Genomic DNA, 24,843 nt, shown 5'->3' with positions numbered 1-24,843 from the left:
CGAATGGTTTATGATTAGCCAATTCATTATGCTATCTTTGGTACCTCAAGGGGGCCCTGAGGGCTTGCCTCCCCCATTGTGTTATTTTAAGGACATATGACAGGGAAGGAACAGCCCTCCCTTCCCCAGCTGCCTCAAAGTACTGTTTGCTGGAAAGTTTTCTGGAATCGAGATAGAATCTTTCAAAAGAAAATAAACAAGCAAAAAAAAATCCCCACAGTCATGAACTGTAGCCACAGCTGGAACCATTAGAACATTCCAGGAGATGAAAACAAAGATTTCCTTCTCCTTCTCTTCCATCCTACTGAGGACATACCAGCCGGCCTTATAGTCTAACTATGTAAGAGTGTGATCAGAGGGAGATAGAGACTAAAGACTCTCAGACCAGTATACGCAAAGTCATGATTCTTGAAGGGGCTCTATTACCAACTAACTTTGGGTTAAGTCAGCATGACCCTTGGTCCTTAGCTTCAAAACTTGCAAAATGAACACAATCCCTTCTGTCTCATCCACTACCCCATGGGGTGGGAAGCTTCGTGAGAGAAGCCTCTTTGATGGGGGAAATTACTCTGAATCCAACAGGCTGATTACAATGCAGCAGAGAGCATGAGAGCCATCAGAGAGATTTATCTGCAAATCATTAGCACAGGTGGGCAAAGAAGAAAGGGCACAACCTCTCTCATTGGATCTACTACAGATGGGGTCCGTCCACCTCTGTTATTGAGCATTTTAGCTACAGTTGCCAAGTAGGAGGGTAACAAGGTTTTGCATAAGGGAAAAAAAGTGGAGGCAAGGTGAGGCCCGAGGACTGAATAAAAGGAATGCATCTCGCAGAGCACCTGAAAAAGTAGCAGGAATACCTGAAGAGTCAGAAAAACATTAAGATAGGAGAGTTACAGTGATGAACAACCCAAAATGGAACGGAGAATGGAAAAAGGACACATAAAAAACAGACATTGAGTTAGTTACATTAATGTGCTTTGCTAAGCATGTGGCTGGGCAGAGAGGAGGCCCTTTCATTGAGTGCAGAGCACAGGGAGGTTCCATTTGGGTTAATGTGCATAACACGGAGCCACCCTCTGTAGAGCTTGTTTTGTGAAATCCACAGCAGCCTGTTCCCCCATCCTTTACAACCAGCCTCTAAGTAATACTTCCAAGGCTGAGACAAGGGTCCCAATTTAGTGAGAACATACACAATGCTATCACGTGTCACAAACACTATCAGGCCCCTGCATCATAAATCTGACCTAAAAGAAGCATGCTTGCTACAATCAACAGTAATTACACATTTAATTAGCTCTAACATCGTTTCCTTCTTAGAATTCCAAGGGACTCTGGGGAAGACTTTCCATGGCCCGAGTCCCTGGTAAGAGCTGTCCAGGGAACTTTAAAATGATGCATCCTTCTTGTGACAAATGCCCCTATAGCAAGCACTAGAGGCATTAGAAAAGGGAAAGATTTTATTGGCCATTCTTTAAAAAAAGTAAAAACAAAAACCAACACAGGTCCTTCTCAGGATCTTGTGGTTTTCAGGAAGCTCTGCTCAGGAAATCCAGAGACCCAGGTCTGAGTTCTGGGCATGACACTGATTCAGGGTGCAGTCTTGAATGTGTCAGCCTCTTTAGGCCTTGGACCTCTTGTCTACAAAGTTGCTGTAAGGTATACTGTATGACACTGGTTAGATGATCTCAGAGAAAATGTTTCTTGGAGCATAATCCTATAGACCCAAATGGTTGCAGGGATCCTTTGTTTTAGGGAAGCTGAAGCATGGATTTGGGTACATTTTAGCTCTATCACTCTGGCATCCCACCATTCAATACTCTTGCCATATTTATGATCTATGGGGGTTCCCAGTGATGCTTGTAAACTATACAAGCCCTAGATATGGGACTGTTCCTATGAGAATGGGATGTATCTGGATGTGAGCACAACCAAACACCTATGACGTGCCAGATGCTCTGCCAGGCCTGGGGTACGAGGATGAGAAGGCACAGACCCTGTCCTGGAGTAGCTAACAATATGGCCGGGGGAGTTAGACCCATAAACAGATCACTTCAGTACAAGATAGTACGTGAAACAATAGACTATCAGCTTTTCCCTAGGGCGTACTCCACTGGAAGCAGAGTTTGTTAAAGGCACATTACTACTGTCCTATCCCTGCCTTGTGAACCTGAATCTGCGAGGGGAACTTGGGAATCTGTTTAGTAAGCACTCTAGGTCCTTCTGCCTAATGAAAAGTTCATTATGGGACAAGTTAGCTGTGGGAACTCACAGGAGGATGGCACAGTATCCTGCCTTTATGGACCACTTATTTGAGCTCTGTACTCTTCTAGGTTCTACAGGAAGTCCAATAACATGTAAGATAAAAAGTCCATATACTCTGGGATCTGACAGCCTATACTTTTCTCTAGAGCCATAAAACCAGGACACCGTATCCAGAGATTAGAGGGGAAAGGCAGAGTTAGAGCTCATCTCTCATGATATTTTTGCTCTAGCCAGCTGTAATGACCTCCCAGCTTCCTGCCCCATGACTTTCCTCTTCCTGGGTCAGAAAATATTGACTTAACCACAGGAACACTTAGCTCTGCCCAAGGCTCTGAGACCCATTCGATCCTAGGAAGGTTTTAAGCAGGATGTGTGGGGCCCCTTGTCACTGGTAGTGCTGCTCTGATCTAGTAACTCATTATCAGACCTTGGTTGCATTCTAGGCTCCTGCTTTATTCATATCCAGTATCCCAGGACCTCTACAGTCTTTGCTCTTTTGTGTCTATGCAGGGATGTGGCCTTTAGCTGCAACCCTGTGAGTGGAGGCAATGTCACCCTCTCTATCTCTGAAGACAAGGTACTGTCACAAATATCACTGCATTTGAATTATACAACTCACACTGGAAAGGAGAGATAATGTTTTGTTTATTTTATAGATAGTTAGGTTTACAAGGTAGTAGATGTCTAGTAGATGTCTGAGACTGGGGTCTTCTTACTCAACTATAGTCTGTGTCTATTACATAATAATCAAAGGTCCTTTATCAAGGGGAATGTCTTAGGACACAACTGGAGAGTCTCTTTTTCTGGGTGTGTCCAGTACTTGGAAAGACCTCTGACACCTCTGGTGAGCCAGTGTGTTGGAGTGCAAATAGCCTGGCATCTAGAGTCCCACTGTTTCTTCTCTGTGTGATCTTGGGCAACTTTTAGCCATTTTGGCCCTCAGGTTCTTTGCTGGGAAAAGGGGACAATAAACCCATATGTGAGAGTATTGTTGACTGGATTGAATGAAATACGTAGATAATATCCTTGGCTCAATAAACGCTGGCTTCCCTTCCATTTCCTTATTCTGCTTCCCCTCCCAGGGAGCCCAAGACACTTTGTTTCTCCTCACTTCTGGAATGAAGGGCCAGTTTTGTACCTCCCAGATCCTAGAGATTGTTGAGACATGCTTCTTGCTATGTATATGACTCTGACAGCAGCCTGGCTTGTCCTCACCAGGTAATAGTTAGTGCTCCCTCCCCATAGCACCATGGAAATCCTGTATCTTTCTGAAACCAGAGAAAACTTGGTGGAGCCACCTTAAGCTTGATGGTTTGTCTGCAAACCCTGCCCCCTCCAACACTCTGAGCCTCAGCTGGGCACAGTGGAGGACAGAAGAAAGGACTGGGACCAAGGAAGGCACATTAATTCCAGCTGCTGTGCTCTTTTTTGGAGAGCTGGAAACTTGTGCACACCTACCAGAGGCTATGCATCCAGGTAGAGCCAGGATTTCAGGTCAGAAAGTATTTTATTTTATGAAAAAAATGGTTTTTTTAGAAAGTATTTTCTAAAAAAAAAAGCGACCCAGTATACCAAAGAGCACATGCTTGCTCCTAGGGTGGGGTTCAAATGTAGGCCAAGTGGCTAGGAGGAGTGATTATTTCTACAATGGATAATCTTTCTCACACACTATATTCTTTCTCTCCATGCACCCTTTATAAAAATAATAAGTAGCCAATTATTATCAATTTATTTGCTGCTTCTTATAATTACATTATCCATGATTAACTCACTGGAGTCTAATTCGACTCCAGACTTGTTTCATAGGAACTCTCCATCATTGGGCACGGTGGGACTCTTGTGAACACAGCCTCACTCTGCTGGGCTCACGGAACTCAATTAATGCACATGGAGAGGGGACAAAGAAGAGGATGAGAAATGGCAGGCGCCTCAGCCTTGCTGAGCTGCAAAGTCCCTCCACATTTGTTATTTCATTTGATAGACATACTGGCTCTATGAGGTAGCTAGAAGAGCTGTTATCTTCAGTTTACAAACTGAGAAATGGACCCAGGTCATATCATAACATGGTGCCTAACACAGGATTAAAGCCCGTGTCGACACCCTGCTAGTGTACCCTGGAAGGATATTGACAGGTGATTTTCATGGTAATCATTTCCATACTGCTTTGAACTCTGCAAAATGTTTTCAAATTCCCCATCTCATTTGACCTTTACCACAAATCCTGGGCAGCAGAGAAGAAATTATAATACCTATTTTTATAGAGGTAACTTTGGTTTAGAGAGGTGACTTGTTTAAGTCTTTAAGGTATGAAAACTGGGATGAGAACGGTGGGCTCCTGCCTTCTGATAAAGCGTGTGACTTCATTACAGGACCCCTGAAGCCAAGAACTTACTAGAAACATGTGATTTAAAAGCAACATGGAGGGGTGCCTAGGTGGCCCAGTGGGTTAAACATCTGATTCTTGGTTTTGGCTCAGGTCATGATCTCAGAGTCGTGAAATAGAGCCCTGCATCAAGCACTGCATCAGGCTCCACACTATAAGGAGTCTGCTTGTTTCTCTCCCTTCCCCTCTGCCCCTCCCCTTTTGTCCCTCCTCCGGTTCCTGCTTGCTTTCTCTCTCTAAAACAAACAAACAAACAAAATCTTTAAGAAAACAAATAAAAAATTTAAAGCAACATGGAACAGCCACATGACATTATAATTACATTTTGTACAAAAGGTTTGTCTCTGGAGAGAGGCCCTTCATTTAGGAAGTCCATGAGCTTCTCCTGAAATATTGTTTGTGTGTGTGTGCCTATCTGTATGCATGTATATGTATACACAAACCATATTTTAAGGAGATTTTTTAAAAACGTCCCTCAGATTTTTGAAAGAGTGTGTTACCCCCAAACATCCAGTCAGTTGAATCATTCTGGTGTCTTTTCCATCAAAGGACTAAGGTGATAGTTTATAGGGGGTCTTGGGACCGAGAGGAGGTGAGAAGGTATTGGAGGAGACCAGGGGAACAGGGTCATGTAGGCCAAAGGAGGGGATTATTTTAAGATGTTGGGTCCAGGCAATGGTTACACGGTGACAAATGCTGCTGAGACCAGGGGCGTGGACAGACTGGTGTATCTAGCCATTAGAGAAGTTCTGTGGAATTGTGGGACCAGAAAGCAGACTGTGAGGTGTTAAAGAAGGTGGAGATGTGGCAGGCATGACAGTGAACAAAGAAGTACTTCTTTAAAATCTGGCAATTAAGAAAAGTAGAGAGACTGGGTGCTAGTGTGGGGGGAAAGTGGGGCTGAGGAAAGTTCTCTCTCTCTCTCTCTCTCTCCCCCTTAAAAAAGGGATATGATGTGTTTGTGGGGGAAGAAGAATCTAATTGAAAGGGAGAGACCAGGTAAGAATGTAGGAGCCTAATTAGGAGACAGGAGGAGATGAATCCTGAGCTGAGATGGAGGGTTCACTTTAGAATAGATGTGAGACTCTCCTGAAGCCGCCACGGTGGTGGTAAGGAGAGGTGAAGATGCAGAGAAAGTGTGAGCTTCACGCACGTTTCCTGCCAATTTCATCTACAGCACTACTTATGGCACTTACAGCAAGCAGCGCGCCACGCCATCCAGCCAGGCTGTTCCTGTCACCTCCAGGCACAAGGCCTTCTGGCTCTGGGTGGCTGGCAGCTTCTCACTGCCCTTCCTGCTCTGAGTCTATTTCCCAGCATCTGACACTGACCCTGTTCAAGGGCTTCCAGAGCTGCTCCCTGGGGCCTCTCCTCAAGCCCCTAGCAAATAGAATTCTCCTGGGGTGATTTCAGTAGTAAAATACAGAAATGTATTTAGGTGATGGTTTTCTTCGTTGTTGATTTGATTGCTAAACCTTTTAGAAAATTTGTGCTACACACTACAATATATCACCAGATAGCTATAAAATAGATGATATACTTGGCAGTTTCTGCATAAAGCTTTTTCGCTGGGCCTTGGACAAAAATGGACTCTCATATTATTTCTGAGGTACAATCAGAGTCTTCTTATTATTTTACTTTTAGTGCCTTTAATTAATCTATGAAAAGCACTCAGACTGGTGCTTGAAACAGAGGGTGAGTGTTGGCTAATGCTGTCATTATTATTGCTGTTATGAGCTGCATGACCTGGGACAATTCAATTCTGACTTGAGGTAGCAGTGTCTTCACTTATGAAATAAGGGCAAGATATTCTCTTTTCAGAGTGTGTTCTGAAGACTTTGGGCTCCACCCACTGTGCACCACCATTTTATTCATCTTACCACTTCCTTGGGTTTTCTACTTTTTTCACTTGACGAAAGGGTTCATAAATAAATAAATAAATAAATAAATAAATAAATAAATAAATACAAACAAAAAACTGTGAATCACCGGCCCAGAGAGTCAAAGGGGGCCTGACTGTCTAAGTGAAAGATGCTGTTGACAATGGACGTGGAGATGAAGTGGTCTCAGTGGGGACGGCCATAAGCCAAGGGAAGGCTCCCTGGAAGAAGTGAGTTGGAAAGTTAGAATCCAGGTGTTTCTAGCAGTTGATAGGCCTGGAAAAGAAACTGCACTTCCTAAAGGGTGGGGAGTATGGAGTGTAAGTGCAGAAGCACAGCTGTGGGGGGACGAAAAGGTGAGCAGCCCAACTCAGACCTGTCCCTGGGTGGTAGAAGCCAAGTGGGCAGACAAGGGCTTCAGGTATAATGATCCCAAGTAGAAGTCTGATCAAAGTGTGAAGTGATGAACAGCAAAGAAAACATTTCCTAGCTTCCTTTGACATTAGGGATGGCCAACAAAATGTCCATGTAAGTTAAAGGACTTCCAGGAAAGAACTGATGGAAGGCTATATGACAGCTCATGGGAACCATTTTCTCCTTCCTCCTTCTTCTTGCTTCCGACCTGGATGGCTTTCAGCTATGGGGCCATCTCAGATCATGAAGTGACCTTGGAGATGGAACACGTGTAACTAGGGATGGCAGAGCAGAAAGATGGAAAGAACCTGAGTCCTGGAGACATTGTGCAGACACATATTAGGTGCGGACTGCCAACCTCTGAATTCTTTTATGTTGACAGAGAGGCTGTCCTATTGTATTTAAGCCATTGTCATTCCTGGGCCCTATTCCTAGCCACAGAATGTTCTCGATGCCGTGGCAGAGCTGGGGCTGGCAGGGCCTCTGTATGCCTTGACTATTTTGCTTGGCAGTGCTTCTTGTGTGACCCTGCTGCTCCCGTGTGTGGAACTGTCTCGGTGTGTGTGCATGAGTAGAAATCCAAAGCCAAAATAATCTTCAAAGCTGTCAGCTCTGTTTCCTGCAGATTCATGCTCCCCACTGCCTTCTCATTTCCACCAGAGGAAAGAGAGGCTGCTGGTGAATAACTTCTTTCCTGAATTGTTTACTATGTCAAACACTCAATAGCCACAGTACAGAATGTTATAATGGTCACATCACTGAATTTGTTTTAGTTTATTTTTTAATTAATGAAATGACACATAGGTTCAGTTGAAGTGTCTTTGTACTGTCCTTGAGCCTATCATCCTCCTCCTTCTTCTGAGAAACCATTCTCCTGGACTGCATGGATCTCTCTGTGTTTTTATGCACTTACCACACCTATGCTTGAATCCATAAGTAATAGACAATATTGTTTTGTATGCTTTAAACATGTATGTAAATGGTACATTGATATGATTTGATTTTTTTGTTCAACTTGGAGTTTCCCAAATCATCTATTTTGATAATGAGTTAGGGAGCCTCACTGCTATGAAATATACATGGCTTTTCCATTGACCTGTCTTCTCCTTTTTTAAAATTTTATTTATTCATGAGAGACACACAAAGAGAGGCAGAGACACAGGCAGAGGGAGACGCAGGCTCCCTGCAGGGAGCCCGATGTGGGACTCAAACTGAGGACCCTGGGATCACAACCTGAGCCAAAGGCAGATGCTCAACCACTGAGCCACCCAGGCATCCCTTCATTGACCCGCTGATGAGCATTTAGATTGTTTCCAAATTTTCAATTTTGGAAAGCATTGCAATAATAAACATCCTTTTTTATAAGTCATATTATGCATCGGAATGAGTTTTGCTAGGGTATGTATCTAGACATAGAAGTAGTTGTCATAGAGACATATACCTTCACTTTTACAAGATATTTCCAAATTGCTCTCTAAAGGGGTTAAAACAACATGCTCCCTCCAGAATGACAGTGCCTATTTCCCACAAAAACTCAGCACTGTTGAACTATCTAATTCTGACAACTAAATAGGTGTGAAATGGTATCTGTTCACTGTACTTGGCATTTCCTTGATTATTAATGAGGTAGGGCATCTTTCCATGTTTTTATAGCCCATTTTGATTTCTATTTTTATATTTTGCATGTTTTTCTAGTGGGCTGTTTGTCTTTTACCTATTGCAGCATTTTCCTCACATATTTTAGATATTAATCCTTTGCTGGTCAAATGCATTGCAACTGCCTCCTTCAAATCTCTCACTCTTCCTTTGGCTTTGTTCATGGTGTCTTTGGTCTTATACAAATCTTAAATTTTAATGTGATCCAATATATCTTTTTATTTTGTGGGGTTTTTTTTTGTATCTTAAGAAATCTTTTCCTGATTTGATATAAAAATATTTTCCTGAATTTTCTTCAAATAGTTTAAAAGTTGTTGTTTGAACTTTTAGCCTCAAATCCACCTGCAGTTTATTTACAATATTTTGTCATTTTGCATATGAAATAAAGCTCTAATGTTAATTTTGCAATATGGGGAGCCAATTGTTGTGACACTAATTTCAAAAGTCCATACTTTACCTATTTATTTGTAATCAACTACTGTCATATAACAAGTTTCCTAAATGCGTGGGTCTCTTTCTGAACTTTCTAGTTATTCCATTAGTCTCTGTGTCCCTACACCTTGATCACATTGCTTTATCATGTGTTTTGATGCCTGTGATGTAGCCCCGCTTTTTTACATCCTTTCCCCAAACTCTTGGCTGTTGTTGGTTTTACTTTCATGTGAATTTTTAAGTTTATTTTTTCCAGTCTTACTGACATATTATCAACCTACATCAGTGTGTAAGTTTAAGGTATAGAGCATAATGGTTTGACTTCCGTTTTGTATAATGTGAAATGTATATGGATACTGATGAATCTTTTAATGAAATGTTTCCTTCCTACTTCTCTCAGCAGGTGCTTCCCCCCATCCCATCCCCATCGCAAGGATCTGGGTTCCAGTTCCAATGTTGCCACTGGATGGCCAACTGTTCTTGGGCCAGTGGTCTAACCTCTCTGGGCTGTAGCTTTCTCATCTGTCAGATGTGCTCTGCCTACCTCACAGGACTGCTGAGTGGAACAAATGAGGTAAGGGTGTACAAAATGCTTTGAAGAGTTGAAAACACTGAGGGAAAGGCAAAAGGAGCCAAAAACAGGGATGCCTGGTTGGCTCAGTCGGTTGAATCTCTCTGACTCTTGATTTTGGCGCAGGTCATGATCTCAGAGTCCTGGGATAGAGCTCATGCTCAGTGGAGAGTCTGCTTTTCTCCCTCTGCCCCTATCCCTCTCTCTCTGAAATAAGTAAATAAATCTTAAAAAAAAAAAAAAAAAAAGGAATCAAATACAGTGATCTCAGAACTGGCCTGAGACAAAAGGTGAAAGTCAGACAATTTTTTCCTCAGTTCTCTGCCTTCTCTACCTTCCTGACTCTCCTTCCTCCTAAACTTGCAGGGTTGTGAGACACAGAACTCTTTCACTGGTGTAGACTTATGATAATGTGGTAGAAGCAACTTGTATTTGAAAGGCCCAGGTCCAATTTCAGACTCTAACCTGTGACTTAAGGTAAGTCACTCAACTCTCTGAATCAGTTCATTCATCTTTACTAGGAGCATAGTAATTCCCTCCCCCAAGTAGTATCGTCAAATTGAAAAGAAACAATGGACATGAGAGAGCTTGGTAAAACGTGAGGCCTTTCAGGAAACAGAAGTTTTTGTTAGTGTTCTTGCTGATAGTTACACGTGACAAAGGACTTACAGGGAAGTAACAGTGCTTACTATGTAGAAGTGCTTTGCTCTCACCCCTTGAATTAAGGCATGTAGAAGAAAACAAAACCACTTTGTCTATAAATATGGTTAGACTCCATACAGTATCTATACAATCTTCTAGAACATGCAGGTAGCCCCTGTCTTAAATATCATTCTCTTCAGAGTTTGCAGTCTGGATGTGCAGAGAAGTGGAGGTTGTTGAGATTCCATGAGGTTTGTCTGGACAAACAAGCAGAGCTCACTCTGGCACCGATATTGGGTTCAGTCAGCACTGACCAGAGACAGTGAGAGTCTTGGGGGTTCGAGGGTAGGGACAAATCAGTCTTTGTACCCTCCTCACAGACACTATTTGGTTAAAACGAACATTAAGGTTAGCCCTGATATTCTGTGAAAGAACATGAGGCAATGCCCTCACATCTTTCTAGCCTTTGCTACTCAGATGACTGGAACATCCTGTGCTCCTGTGCTGAAATCCGACTGGGGCTGGTGCCAAATGACATCCATAGGCCAAATGACATGAGACTGTAGTGCACCTGCTCAATCTCATACAGAACACCACTTTCCTTGGTAATTTGGCTCTTGCCTTTTCCTCAGTTCTATAGAAACAGGACTTCTTACCTGTTCCCTAATTACTCCCATGGCTCATGCTGGGTTGTAATGTTTTGACCAGTCTCTGCTGCAAGTTGTTGGAATCTTCCTAAACCAGTATCAGCATTACCATCCCTACCTGTAGCCTCTGGCAATGTCCACTCCTCTGCTATGGGTTGGATGTGAATTTGGATCTTAGTCCCCAGAACTCACAATCTGTCTGTTTTTTCCTTTGGGGTCGACACTATTTCTGACCCAGTGTCATTCTCCTCTCCTCATGTGACTCTTGCCTGTTCTTGCTCCCATGTCCGTGCAATGTCAAGAATCTGACTCTCCTTCCAGACCCTGTTCTGTCTCATGAACCTCTCTGCAAAATCTGTCAGGCATCATTCAAAACAGACCATAGCTGACTTCATTATTATTACTTTTTTTCAAATGTGGGCATGAAATGTCGGCACAAGGGCAGCCCGGGTGGCTCAGCAGTTTAGAGCTGCCTTCAGCCCAGGGCCTGATCCTGGAGACCTGGGATCGAGTCCCACGTCCGCCTCCCCACATGGAGCTTGCTTCTCCCTCCGCCTGTGTCTCTGCCTCTCTCTCTCTCTCTCTCTGTGTCTCTTATGAATAAATAAATAAAACCTTAAAAAAATGTCGGCACAAGCTCTCTACTAGAAGCTGTGATTGTCTTCTTAGAGCTTCCTTTACAAATGAAGGACAAATTCCCCTAGATACTGAGAACTGTCCTCTCAGAAGAAAGTGGACTTGCCCAAGGTCACAACCCCTTCTTGGGGCAGCCCACACCCTGTGACTGCTTAATGTGGTCAAAGCAATAAAAGGGAAAAGAGTTTAAAGATCAGACCCTCATGACAACTCTGAAGGGCCATTCCATTCTAGGGATTACCATGGGGTGAATTGAAGCTTTAGGATTGCCCAGCTCCTCCCTCCACCCATTCCTGTCTCCTGTAGGACTTGATCCTGAGCACTCTTACTTCCAACAACTTTCCATGTAGAGTAGGATTCCTGGAGACCCTAGCCTACAATAGGTGTCCACAGTTATTTTTTGTGGAAAAAATTTTAACTCATTAACTCAACCATTTTAACTCACCATCTTGTTTCTCTGTAAATTCATTCTCCCTCTGGTGGGCAGAATAATGCCCTTCCCTGCCCAAAGATGTCCCCCAGAACCTATGAACATATTATCTTTTGCTAAAAGGGACTCAGCAGATGTAAATAAGGTTACCGATCTCAGGATAGGGGGATTACCCTGGATCATTCAAGTGAACTCAGTCTAATCACATGAGTCCTTAAAAGCAGAGAATCCTTCCTGGCTATGGTCAGAGATGTGATTACATAAAAAAGCATCAGAGACATGTAACATTTCTGGCTTTGAAGATGGAAGAAGGGGCCACAAGCCAAGGATGCAGGCTGTTTTGGAAGCTGGACAGGACAAAGAAGTGGATTCTCCTCAGAGTTTCCAGAAAAGAACAACACCTTGATCAACACCTTGATCTTAGCCCAGTGACACCATGCGAGGCCTCTGATCTGTAAGAATGGAATGGTGAGAATATAAATTTGTGTTGCTTTAGGCCACTAAATATGTGGTAATTTGTTACAACAAAGATAGGAAAGTAATATGCTCCCCTCAGGGATCAACTTAATGTTGTGCATTTGCATGACCTTGGATGTGCACTTCAGCTGTGTAAGCCTTCTTTCTCTTATCTATAAAATGGTTATTTTGGGCCATAGGCTTGCATAGCCCCTTCTAATTTGATATTTTATGGCCCTAACTGGCTAGATTCCCTAGTTTGCAACATTTACTATTTTTTTCCTTCTAATGAGGCAGTTGTTTACTTGTCTTTTTGATAATGACACTAAGGCAAGCCTACCTAAGATGCTATAGGAACAACAGAAAGGCCATGTGCCAGGGTGATGAGTGAGATAGCCCTTCTCTTTGTTTGGCTTTACCAGTCTGTCTTTATGTTGATTACTAAATTTCCTATTCCGGTAACTTCTCGTGACCATAGGAAAAGTGCTTCTCTGCAGGTGAACAGTTTGTAAACCAAAGTCTGATGACTAATAGACTTTGTCATTTTTCTCTCTACTACTAGGCCTTCAAATACAATTAAACATTTTTTTTTGTTATGCTGAAAATAATTCATTAAAAGTTGTAGGTACCAAGCTTAGAGGTAGGATCAAAGGTGTCAGTGTTTTGGTTGCTGGTGAAAGTTAGAATTTCTTTAGGAACATCCACCATTTTTAGGATTAAAAAAATATGCCCTTAGCCTGGTTTTTGTTAGGAATAAGTATAATGAAGTGGCACTGTAATTAAAATACTGATAAACCCACTAGACATAGCTATTGTGAATAAAAACCCAGATACTAAAATGGGATAAAAATAGAGCCTCATTTGGCCCCTTCACCCTCCTAGTGGGAAACCAATACAGTTGCCACTTCATTAACTGCTCTGCATTAAGAAAAGCTGAGCTGACCACAAAATAATAATGGCAATAGCACAGTGATAATGATGACTCTTGGTATATTTATTTAGCACATTATGCTTTTCAAAGCACTTTCTGTTTACTTGTTTGAGTCCCCAGGTCTCAGTATTTCCAGAAGAAAGTTGAGGAGGTGGCAAGGAGGGCATCATCCACCTGATTTAACAGATGAGGAAATCATAACGGACGGTGTCTAAATAACCTTCCTGTGACAGCAGGTCTAGGTCTGGGGGCTGCGCTCTACAGGAAGATCCATGTGTGCAACAGCTCAACTGCCGGTGGCAGTTGGAGTCACCCAATTCAGGACCAAACACTGTCTCTAGAGACCTTATTCTGCTAACCTAAGGCTACTGGTGATAGTTCTTTTTGTTTTTTTCCTCTTTCTCAATTGAAAGAATAAAGTCACTAAAGAATTAGTCATTAACATTATCTGGGAAAAGTCCTAAGGATTGAAAGGAAGAGAGAAAAAATTTATGAAACCTAGTAGCAGATTCCAATTTATCACTCACTTCACTAGGTTTGGTGATGCTGGCCAGTGATACATGTATGTGAGCTAAAGAGGAGGAAAAGTGCCCCCTTTCCCACCTTTCTGGGATTCTGCTCATGTTCCTTGGAACAGTTTCCAAGAGCCCCGTGTATTATGGCTTCTATAAAATGATACCACCAACACTGTCACTACTTGCCTTTCCGTCCACCCCGTGACCCAGGTCCAATTAGTCTGACTAATATGGAAGGAGAAAGGACAACTTGAGGCCAGGGGCATAGAAAGAATCAGTCCTCAATGGCATCCCCAAGTCATCTGAACAATGAGGGGGTGAGACGAGGTCTCCTCAATGATGCCATATTTTCCAACACATTCCTATTTTACATCTGGTGCAGTAGTATCATTTAACTTGGGTTTGAGAGCCAAGTGGTGACTCTGGCTGGGCTATACGGTGACCTTGGTCATTATCACTTAGCCTCCATGAGGCTCAATTCTCTCACCTATGGAATGGGTGTAATAGTGAGTCTCCTTTCCAGTTTATAAGGTTGTCATGAGACTTAAATATCCAAATATAAGCACTGTTGAGAAGAGATGTCGCATTGACGGTAGTGCTAATCATTGTAATTGTAGCTTAATAGTAACAAGGATATTATTATAATCAGTGATTGTGGTAGTGCTGGAAAGGCACTTTGGAGATTATTCATCACATGTGGATACTTGCTTCTCCAGAAGCCCCTGGTGTTGAGACAGTGTGTACCATGCCCTTTCTCGAATTATTTCCTTGTGGCTTTATAACAATCCTAAGAAATGGAACTTGTTACTGTCATTTGACACAATAAGAAGCTAAGACTGAGAGAGAGAAAGAGAGACAGACAGGCAGGGAGACAGGCAGACAAAAGTGGTTTTAGAGCTGGTATCATGAGAACCCAGTGGGTTCTGCAAACTACCAGCATTGGCAGGCATACTTAGCACCTTTAGAACCTTGTTTGACACCAGGGACTTGTTGCTTTAATCACGAGAAGAATGTATGGTTGGTATTAGAAGTTCCTTCATAAAGAGAAGAATGGTTCATTATTCAAAATTATTGATGAGTCAACTGATCCCTGCTCTGTGATGGACGAATGAATGCCCACTAAGAATTTTCTTAATAGGACCTTTCTAACACTATGATTTTTCCTGATAGAGCCCATGATGTGTGTTCTCCTACCACAGAGTAGATTTGTTAGGAAGTGACTGCCAATCAGGGACTAACTCAAGGCCTTTTTTTTAAAAAAAATCAAGGTGAGGCCCATGTGACTGGCAGTCATTCATGAAATGGAATGTGTGTCAATCACAGGTCAAGGTTGGTAGGAGCCATCTTCACGGTCTTCTTCCCTGTCAACCAGGTAGATGTAGAAAATCCAGCATAAACCTCAAAGGTCCTAGAAGATGGTGAAGCCACAAGATAGAAAACACCTGGGTTTCTGAATCATCACTTTGACAAACACTCATCTGGGCCTTATATAAAGGAAAAATGATCTATTATGTTAAACCACCAAGATTTGAGTGTGATGTTATGCCAGCTCTTGTACTGTATATCCAATAAGAAGATACCCACCAGTATTTCAAACCTGGTCCTAATTCCTTGCCATTTAAAAAAACCACTGCCTTCCTTCTCTATGGATACCAATTCACCCAACCTAAGCAGATTTCTCTGTGCTCAGTATAGGTATAGAAAAACTGGACAGCTTGTCAAGCAACCAATAAATCTATGTTTGGAAAAACAATAGTTTTCATCAGTAAATGACCTTAAGATAACATTTACATTGATGGAGAAGTCATTTCAACCTAGAACCAGTGGCATCCCAACTCAGGCCCTTCTGGTGGTGTGTGGCCTGGAAACCAATGAAGTGTGGGGATTAGTAATGATTTTATCTTCTCACCCATCCCCTTTCCTTTCACAAACTTGCAAATATATTCAGCAGTGTCAGATCTGGTTTACCTATGTTTGACATAAAAATAGAACCTATCATGTTGGAATTTTGCAGAGAAGATAGACATCCTGTGATTATGCCAACTCATGAAAGCAACCATGATTGAGCCAGGAAGATACTGGTTCAAGGGGAAAAAGATCATCATGGGACCCAGCTCTTTCAGGTAGTTACAGTGTGGTCCCAGTGACCTTAGAGGTCACTAAAATTTTTTTTTTAGTTTTCCATGGTAGCATTATTGGTGGTAACGGTTGTTTGAGAAGACATAAATATAGAAAATTCTAGAACATACTCACAATTTACTTGACAGTGGTTTCAATGGGGTCTACAAAGAATTTCGTGAACTTCTACTTAGGTGCCTTCAAGTAGTGAGCAAGAACGTCCTGTAAAGATGGACAGTAGTACAGGTCAGAAACAAGAAGTTTAGAGGATTTAGAATGCTTTGTGTTTAAATTAAATAATATGTGCTCTTTTTAAAATTGTAAGCAATATATGTTCATTTTAGAAAAAATAAAAAATACATATTAGGAAATGAGACACAAAACTCATCTGTCATCCCACCATTCAGATATAATCACTAGTTAACCCACAGGACACTTACAGACTGTTTCATGAGTATTTAATATATATGCATATATATTTTTTTCTGTTGTTTTTCGCTTATAGAACTGAGATCATACTGCATATGCTGTTTGGTGACCTGCTTTTGTTTCATTGAGTAAGATTTTATGAATATTTTTTTTGCCAATATTTTTTAATACATGTTAATTGTGTGGTATCTAGTAGCTTCTAAGATGGCTCCCGGTGATCCCTGCTCTCTTGCATCTTTGTCATCGTGTAATGAACTCCCCTGGAGTGTAGGTGGGACCTCTGATTTACTTCTAACCAACAGAATATGGCAAATGTGATGGGATATCAGTTCAAGATTAGGTTACAAAATTACTCTGACTGCTGTCTTGTTCACCTTCTCCTGCTCTCTGGCTTGTTTATTGTGATGAAACCAACTGCTATGTTGTAAACTGCCCCACAGAAAGGAGGGCTGTGGAACTGAGGGAGACCTCCAATCAGCAGGCTTAGAGGACCTGAATCCTGCCAATGCCCACTTGAATGAACTTGAAAGTGGATCCTTTCCTTGAGATGGTTCAAACACCTTGACTTATGAGAGTCCTGAGTCAGAGGACCCAGATCAGCCATTGCCCACAGGCTCTTGACACTGCAAGATAATGTGTTTGTTATTTTAAGCTGCTAAGTTTTGGGGTAATGTAGCCATAGATAACTAATACAAACCACATAGTTTTTAATAGTTGTTTAGTATTCCAGCAAAAGATTTATTCAATCTCTTACTGCTGTACATAGGTTATTTTACTTATTTTGCTACTATAAACAGGGCAGTAATGAATGTCATTGTAGCTATATCTTGGCACACATCCTTCATTCTTTGCTAAGGATAAATTCATTGAAGTGGACTAGCTGGATTTCAAAGGGTTTTCCTCTTTTAGGGCTTTTGAGATGGTATTCCTCAATTGCTTTCTGGTAGAATTATACCCATTTACACCCTTGCGGGCTGGAGTCTGGAGTGGCTGCTGGCCCACACCGAAGGACTTAAAGTTCTAACGCATATTTTTGGTTAATGTCAACCACTCTCTCTTGAGCTGTGTCTCTATGCAAACCAGTTAGAAACAAAACTAAATCCAAAAACCCAAGAATGAAGACTAAGGTTGAATCTTCAAAAGTACTAGATAATTTGATGTTAAATAGTTTATTGAGATTCTGTTGTTTTGAAGTCAGTGAGATGAATTCAACCACCCTTAAATTGTTTTTATTATTTTTCAGTGAGCACTGATCTTCTGAAAATATGATGATGCTCAAATCTCCAAGAACTTTGAAAGGGAAAACAAGAGCACTGGTTGAAGTTAAAATAATAATGAGCTATTCTGAAAATCTTAGTTTATTTCAGTTACACAAAGGATTGTCAACAAATTCAACTTTCTAAATTAGCTGGATGAATTTTATATTCTATACATTTGTATTTATATAGATAGAGATAGTTATAGTTTATTTTTGAGGGGGGAAGAATTTTGTATACATAGATATCGCCACCATTTCCAAATTGCAACTTCACTGTTGGGGAAGAATAAATATTTTAATGAATGCTATATATTTTAACAGGCTCTGAACCCTGTGGTTGGTTTAAGCTAAGGGTGCAATTTCAGGCATCTAAATAAGTAAATAAATGAGGAAGAAAATCCATGTTAATTGCAGTAATTTGCAGTACTTTCAAATTCTTAATTAAGAAATAAAATAGGATTCATTATCCATGCCCACTGTAGATGGCATACATAGATCACCATTATGACCAGACACAGGACCTGAAGTTATTGCCATAAATGAAATACCAGAGAGAAATCACTGGTGCATTATTGGTCAAAGTGTGCAGACACAAAGAGGGAGAAAAAAGGGCACACAGAATGCCTGTTCTCCACAAATGCCCTTCTTTCTGACCTGGGGAGTGTATTATCCCCAAATATCTCCCCTAAGCCTGGAGTCCTGCCCCTCTTTCCTAATCTCTGGGATAGGTTTCTTCCCTTTAGCCTCACATAAAATTTCTCTGAGTTTGCCTGGACACCCTTCAGTGTCAACTTTTTCCCAATCACCTGCCCCAGGTCATTTGTGTGCTGAGACTTCAAGTCCCTGTGTCATTCTTCTGGTGTCATTCTTTTGGTGCATCCTAATATTCTTCTACAAAGGTGAGAAAAAGAGAAAGACTTTTCTTTTTTAAAAAATATTTTATTTATTTATTCATGATAGACACTGAGAGAGAGGCAGGGACACAGGCAGAGGGAGAAGCAGGCTCCATGAAGGGAGCCTGATGTGGGACTCGATCCCATGACTTGGGGATCATGCCCTGAGCTAAAGGCAGATGCTCAACCACTGAGCCACCAAAGCATACCAAGAGAAAGACTTTTCTTATAACCAGAGACATTCTGACTCATGCTGCCTTTTGAAAATCAGGCATTTAATTAAACTAGGGAGAGCATATAATCTGTCAAAAAAAACCACTTTTGACTGGGACAAATGCTTAATTTTATAGGTTATCAGACATAAGCTAGAACTGTCCCTGACAAAGCAGAGTGCCCCTAATGGAAGCTCATCAAGGCCCCAAAGGCAGGGGTAGGGTTTGGGCAGACACAGGTTTTCAGGCAGTTAAGTGAGAGTTCTACTTTGGTTATGTGGGCTGCAGGGGTAATATCAATGGACATCTGGAAGGAAGAGCATTGATGCACCTAGTTGTAGGCAGACATGGCTGGTTATTGTACTTCTGTTTGGAATACCTGTAATAAGGACTGGGGGTGTGCATCCCCCAGGCTCTCCCTTTCCTGTTGTCTTACCCATCTAAATTTTGCAGGCTGGCATGGGTAGTCCATGGATAGTCGACATGACTCTGGATTCTCTGTCAACATGTGCAGTAATGGGTAACCAATTGCAGTTAGCTCAGCAATGAGAAGGGTGCAGAGCATGAACAATTTGGAGGAGTTTGAGTGACTCAAGAAAAGGAAGATAAGAAAGAAAATCATCCCTTGAAGAGCCCTTAAAAGGAATGAGGAATTTTGTCAGATTAGGCACTGAAGGTGTTTGAGCTAGTAGGACAGCTTTTGGTTTTACCTGTAGTCCCAAGGACAATCAGAAATTAACATATATATTTCCCAAATGCCTCCTGGAATGCGTAAGAATAATCTGAGATGTACAGCTTGTTCTCAGGGGCCTTAAGAAGTAGATTCCTTGAGTTAAAGGCTCTTCTCTTTTGAAAGGGAAACCAGAAAGAAAGCTGGACTCAGTATCTCTTCTGACAGCCAGGCTGATCTTTTCTTGAATCACATGTACGCTAAAATCCCTATGGAATTCACAAGGGCTGAAAAGAGTGGCTGTATCTTGCAGTGTTCCATTTCTCAAACGATCCTTCCTCTTTGGCTGCATTTGGATAGAGTCCAGACCAATGTTGGACCCTGGGGGACCTGGGGAAATGTGAACAATTATCTCCATTCCTTACCAAAACAGGGTGCAGAATGACATCACTCTGCCTTTATTTTCTGATGATTTATGGTAAAGAGGATACAGTGCTTTTCCAATTTCAGAAACAAGCCAAGGAGAAACAATTGCAAAATGCATCTATAAAAACAGGCTAGATAACAAACTAGAAAAAAAACTCTCCACTATATTAAGTGTTCCTGTAGAATTCACTGTTCATGTGTACCAGGTACTCTGAGTTCCAATACTGAGTGACAGCAGGATGCTGAGACAAGATAGTGAAAGATGGGAGAAAGGTGGGCAGAAGATCTTTAAACCATAAGAAATGCCCTGGAAAATACGCCTTGTTATGCTATAGCAAGGAGGAACTAGGACATTAGTTCCTGAAGTTCTTCTGAAGAGAGGTCTTAATAAATGCAGTTATGTCTCAACTATTACATTTAAGAATTGTTCATTCTTTCATTTATTTATTTCATCTAACAAGTATTTATTGAGCATCTTCTTTTCCCAGATATAATTAAGCTGGAGATTCAGACAGAACAAGACAAGGGATTACATCCTTTTAGACAGGACTTCTACTTTTAAGATAGCAGTGTGAAGAAAGCCTTGTTCACTTCTTTCTAAATTCATTCCAAAACAATAAGGAAAATGAAAAACAAAAATGCAAACTTCACCTTTGTTGAGGAAAAGCTGTCATATGCAATAAAGTTCCAACCAGGAGCAGGTAGATGCTAAAGGATGTCTACTGGCAAGGACCTCAAGCACAGTTGGCAGAGCACAGAGCTCATCAAAGAGGACAGAACCAATGCCATCTTTTGGTAAATAACAGGTCTACGGTGAATCAGCTGTCTGTGAGAACATCTCTGGACCCTGTCTGGCTCCATCAAGAAGCAGGGAATATGGTATAAACAAGAAAGCACTTCAGGGTGCTCTCTCTGCAGGAAGCAGTCTGTTGGGGAGGCAGACTGGAGAGCAAAGGTTCAGTATTAATCAGTCTTGTAATTGTCAATCTCTTCTTTCTTTTGGGCTGAAGTAAAGGCTAAATCAACATGTACATATATGCATACACACAACCCTGTGTGTTATAAAATGTAGTCCTGTAAATGAAAGAGACTCTGATGGATGGTATCATGGCCTGGACCCTGCCCCATAAACTTTCTGCAAAATAGCTGACAAAATAGAAAGAGCTTATCTCCATCAAGTACAAGTCAGAATAGAAAATAAACTATCAGGAGGTGCCTGGTTGGCTCAGTCAGTTAAGTGTCCGACTCTTAATTTCAGCTCAGGGTTGTGAGTTCAAGCCCTGTGTTACTTATAAAAATAAAGAGAGAGAGAGAGAGAGAGAGAGAGAGAGAGAAAGGAAGGAAGGAAGGAAGGAAGGAAGGAAGGAAGGAAGGAAGGAGGGAAGGAAGGAAGGAAGGAAGAAGGGAAGGAAAGAAGGAAGGAAGAAGGGAAGGAAGGAAGGAATAGAGAAAAAAAGAAAAAGAAAGAAAGAAAGAAGAAAGAAAGAAGAAAAGAAAGAAAGAAAGAAAGAAAGAAAGAAAGAAGGAAAAAACTATCCAAAGAGCTCCACAAACATACTGCAAAGAAAAGAAGGTTATGATTAAAGAAAACAAATGGACAAAAAACACATCTGAAGTTGTGTTGTCACAGAGCTAAAGGAACCGGACAAGCAAATAAGCATAGATAAACAAAAAAACACAAAACTTAATGAAGAAAGATCACTTATATAAAATAGAAACTCAAGGAAGAAATGTTGAGACAACTGAAAGAGACAAAAAGTGAGCTAGCAGAGTTCAGGGGAGAAGTGGAGGAGATTCAGAAGCCAAAGAGGCAGCAGAAAGGTAAATAGACAATGCTCAAAAAAGTGGGCTTAAGATCAAGAATGCTGAAGTGAGCAAAAAGAAAATGGAAATTAATACTTAAAAAGGATTATAAAAAGAACATGGCAGCTATGGAAGATGAAACAGATCACGTAGACCTATGTGTATGCATAAATAGACCAAGAAGTATTTATTAGAGTATTGAAAAAAGTAGAATATAAATTGTATTTGAAGAAATATAATTACAACACATTTTCCAGAAATAAGATATTTAAGTCTATGTACAAAGCATAGACAAACCAAACCAAAACCAAACATAAACTGTCTGTGAAAAAATTGATACAGAGCCAACAACCCAAAATGTAAAGAAAGACTCTTAACCATCAAAAAAAACAAAACAAAACAAAACAAAACAAAACAAAACAAAAAACCAAAACAAACAATATAAACCAAAACCAAAACCAAAACGTCTTTTCTAAGGGGAAAAGAATTAGGTTGGTTTCAGAATTTTCCACAGCAACATCTCATGCTAGGAGACAGTGGAACTGTGCTTACAAAAACCTTATTAAGAATTAAGTTTAAAGGATTAAAAAAATGTTACAATTGAACTTTTCAAGTACAAATGCTGCTACTAAACATCTAACAACTCAGAAAACATGGTCACCAGGATCCTGTCTAGAATAAACCGCCCTTCAACCAACCAGTAGAGAATACAGAAACTGGGGCAGAAACACTGCGGTTGGGTTTTTAACAATTTAGTTTAGCACATTATGATGAAAAAAAATGTGGCAATTATGGCTCTAGAAAACGATGTAAATTCTAATGAACTATAACAACATGAAAAACAATCAATTTAACACAATTCAGAAGGTGAGGAAAAAGAAAAGGTGGGAGGTAGCCAGGGTTTAAAATGACCAAGTAGGGCTAATGAGTCAAGCAATAGAGAGAAACATATATTAAAAATTACAAAATTAAGATTAACAGAGGTATCATCACCACCATCATCATCATCAACTAAAATTGGGTAGGAGAGCAAAATGAGAGGCAGAAAAAAGAGTAAGAAAATGAGAGGCAGAAAAAAAAGTAAGAAAATGTCATCATCTTGCAGAGCTATATCTAAGGATATGGAGGATCAAGTACATTCTAAATTATGAAGATAATCACTTAAAAATTTTTTAAAATTTTCTAAAGTATCACTATGAACCCACACATATATTAAATTAAAAGACAGGGCAGCCCCGTTGGCTCAGCGGTTTAGCACTGCCTTCAGCCCAGGGCCTGATTCTGGAGACTCCGGATTGAGTCCCACACCGGGCTTCCTGCATGGAGCCTGCTTCTCCCTCTGCCTGTGTCTCTGCCTCCTTCTCTCTCTCTCTCTCTCTCTCTCTCTCTGTATCTCTCATTATTAAATTAATTAAATTAAATTAATTAAATTAATTAAATTAATTAAATTAATTAAATCTCTCATTATTAAATTAAATCATAAATTAAAAAAATAAATAAATTAAAATGGAATATTACTCAGCCATTAGAAATGACAAATACCCACCATTTGCTTCGACGTGGATGGAACTGGAGGGTATTATGCTGAGTGAAATAAGTCAATCGGAGAAGGACAAACATTATATGGTCTCATTCATTTGGGGAATATAAATAATAGTGAAAGGGAATAAAGGGGAAAGGAGAAAAAATAAGTGGGAAATATCAGAAAGGGAGACAGAACATAAAGACTCCTAACTCTGGGAAACGAACTAGGGGTGGTGTAAGGGGAGGAGGGTGGGGGGTGGGGGTGACTGGGTGGCAGGCACTGAGGTGGGCACTTGATGAGATGAGCACTGGGTGTTATTCTGTATGTTGGCAAATTGAACACCCATAAAAAATAAATTTATTATTAAAAAAAAAGACAAAACCAAGTCTATAAAGTGAAATAAAAGTTGAAAGCATATAATGTTAAGACTAATTCCAAGCATACCTATCATATTACAATTTATAAAAGATGTCAAAAGGAACTATCAAAGGAAATAGATTCTCAGTTTAAATTACAAATGAAAAAAAACAATCATATGCTGTGTACAAGAGAAATAATGAAAACAAAGGGACTGGAAATCTGAAAATAAAAGGTAGGCAAAGGCAAACCAACAAACCAAACCAAAACAGCAAGCAGAGACCCCAATTTTAGTATCAGGCATGTATCAGACAAGGCTGAATTCAGTACACAAAATAGTAAATGGTGCAAAGATGGGAACTTTACTGCAATCTCAATGACGCTCTAAATATTAGGAGGATTTATGCACCCCCAATTTTTTATAGCAGTAACATTTATTAAGCTGAAAGGTGGTACATATAAAAATAAAGGCAGAGGGATCCCTGGGTGGCGCAGCGGTTTGGCGCCTGCCTTTGGCCCAGGGCGCGATCCTGGAGACCCGGAATCGAATCCCACGTCAGGCTCCCGGTGCATGGAGCCTGCTTCTCCCTCTGCCTGTGTCTCTGCCTCTCTCTCTCTCTCTCTGTGACTATCATAAATAAATAAAATTAAAAAAAAAAAAAAAGGCAGAGCCACATGAGCAGTAAAAGACTAATACAGTCCCCTCCATTCTAAGTAATCAGAGAATGCTTTCAGGCACATAACACTTCATTCTGCGGTTATCTATACTCTTCAACTGTCTATATTTGCACGAACAACTATGAGAGATCCTGATGGTGTCTCTCCCTTGCTTATAGAGCCTTCTGAGCTCCCCAGTCCTGCTGTCTAAAGTCCCAAAGTTCCTCTATGTATGATCTGGCTCCTGTCTCCTTCTCCAGCCTTCTCCCACTCTTCATGTGTTCAGAGACATCCCCACAATGGGGATTCTTTTTTCCACACTTCCTTGCCTTTGCCTTGGCCCATGCTGTTTCCTCTTTTTGGATGCTCTCTCCTCTCTCTGACAGCAGGTGGAATGTGCTCACCAACATGTCACTTCTCTGGGAAGCCTTCTTTGACCCCAGTCCTGACAGGGACAGGACGCAGGACATACTTACACCTCCTGGTAACTAATCTAGTTCTTTAGGACCAAGGCAATCAAGACATCTTTACTCCATAACTTCCCTCATGCTCTGCGTGCAAATAGGTACTAAGTTCCGCCTTCTCTTGCCCTGTCATTCTTCATTCCCTCTGCACCCATCTGGCCATTGCCCCCTGT

At 41.1% G+C, this 24,843-nt stretch overlaps 1 protein-coding gene across 2 annotated transcripts in view; it reads right to left on the bottom strand.

Moving 5' to 3' along the window:
* SLC14A2 (solute carrier family 14 member 2) overlaps nt 1–24,843 on the bottom strand; it is a 424,969-nt gene that overhangs the window by 164,858 nt on the left and 235,268 nt on the right. For both annotated transcript variants that reach the window (XM_077900638.1, XM_077900639.1), the window contains one exon: nt 16,112–16,198. The gene's annotated coding sequence lies outside the window, so the exon portion shown is untranslated. The remainder of the gene's footprint in view (nt 1–16,111; nt 16,199–24,843) is intronic.

The sequence above is a fragment of the Canis aureus genome, chromosome 6, assembly GCF_053574225.1.
Source record: "Canis aureus isolate CA01 chromosome 6, VMU_Caureus_v.1.0, whole genome shotgun sequence".
Lineage (NCBI taxonomy): Eukaryota > Metazoa > Chordata > Mammalia > Carnivora > Canidae > Canis > Canis aureus.
Note: the sequence above shows the minus strand (reverse complement) of the source record. Positions and strands in the feature narration are given on the sequence as shown.